A 1679-nucleotide genomic window follows, 5' to 3' on the forward strand; every position below is an offset into this window, starting at 1 on the left:
GTAATAAATCAATAAACTTTAATTTTTAAAAGAATGTTTAACAAAGTGGACTCAGTCTCTAACAAAAACGCACTTGAATAAAAAAAAACAAAGAACAAAATGTAAATTAAACACCACACACAACTAAGACAGTAAATAAACAATATTAAAGAGCAGCATCTCTTTAGAGATGAAGCAAACTACACAGCCTGGTGAGGACCCACTGTTTCTTATGGGGACATAAGCCCAGTTCACATCCCATGTAAAGTGTAGGCTAGGTTTAGGGTCAAATGGTAATAGAAAGTACTGGTAAATGAATGAAAGTCAATGCAAAGTCCCCATGAGGATAGAAGAACAAACGTGTCTATGTGTGTGTGTGTGAGGAGGGGACAGTAAGAGCGCTGCGGGGAGGAAATCAGACAGTTCAGAGTTTTCCTCATGAGTTGTTGGGACAGCTACAGGTTTTTTTGGGGGTTTAGTTAAAACACAGATGGTGCGTTTAAGTTTCCTGGTATTTTTGGGAGCTACAGGTAAAGTCTTGACGAGTTTGTCACGGGTCTGGGGGAGTGTCAGCCCCCCCCCAGCGAAATTCAGGCTCTAGTGCTCCGACACTGCAGCAGCCGCGTTCTGCTTTGAAACGTTTCTTTAGTTTGTTATTGCTACGAGCTCTCACGCTAACACGACACTTCACTCCTCCTACACTAAGAAAACAGGAGGGGAGGAGTCAGCTGAGCTCCTGTGCAGCGGAGCACAGAGAGGGAGAGAGACAAAGTAAACAAACAAGCAGGAAAATGAAACTTATCGTCCTCATTTTTTTTGCCGACCTCAAGATAATTTATCGTGCAATTAATTGATTTATTGACTATCGCGACAGGCCTACTAATGAAGTTATTTGTCAGTAAGAGAAATGGATAATGCTTAAAATAAAAACTCTTTTTACAGAGGCTGAATCTCAGAGATAAAAATGAGCTGAAGTTCAGCAGTTTGATTATTTTTAGATGCAGTTTTGCCCAAACCGCTTCAGAATCATGTTCCTCAATATTTAATCTGAAAACTGAATCATTCACAGTTCATAAAATCATTAAAAGGTTTTAGAAGTTGGATATCTCTCTGAGCCTAAAGCACAAAGCTAAAAGTCAATATTAGGTGGTGATCTTTGGACCATCAGGGGACACTGCATTAAAAACAAGCAAAAAAAACAAAACTCTTTCATGTACTGAAACACTCAGCTTAGTCAGGAAAGAGCTGCTATGACTTTTTGTTTTTGTATCTTTCTAACTTTAACTATAAATATTTATTCCAAAAAATACATTAAGATCTCTTTAATTCCTTTAAAAAGTGTTCTCTTTCAAACTTTCTTTAGGGCAGTGTTTCCCAAAGTTGGGGTCGGGACCCAAAGTGGGGTCCCGAAACATCAAGGTGGGGTCCTGAAAAGATTTTCTGAATTAATTACATTTTTTTGCCTTAGTTGTTACAAAGGAGTGAGGTTAGTGTATTTAAAATGGATAAACGTAGTATAAAAATATGCCTTATATGTTACAATGCCCATGTTTAGTTGACCTGATACAAATGTTTATCATCCAAAAACATTTGGGTGCTCAGGTCTCTGCTACTGTTTTGTACTATTTTGTGGGTCAAAAGCTGAAAAGTTTGGGAACCACTGGTCTAGAATGTGTCTAAAATGCTATATAGTACTGTTT

The 1679-nt window shown here is 38.1% G+C and overlaps 1 protein-coding gene across 1 annotated transcript in view; it reads right to left on the minus strand.

Annotated features, from left to right (window-relative positions):
• Positions 1-1679, minus strand: part of ttll4 (tubulin tyrosine ligase-like family, member 4) — a gene marked incomplete in the record, with an annotated part of 35654 nt that overhangs the window by 29653 nt on the left and 4322 nt on the right.

This window comes from Austrofundulus limnaeus, unplaced genomic scaffold, assembly GCF_001266775.1.
Source record: "Austrofundulus limnaeus strain Quisiro unplaced genomic scaffold, Austrofundulus_limnaeus-1.0 Scaffold1082, whole genome shotgun sequence".
Lineage (NCBI taxonomy): Eukaryota > Metazoa > Chordata > Actinopteri > Cyprinodontiformes > Rivulidae > Austrofundulus > Austrofundulus limnaeus.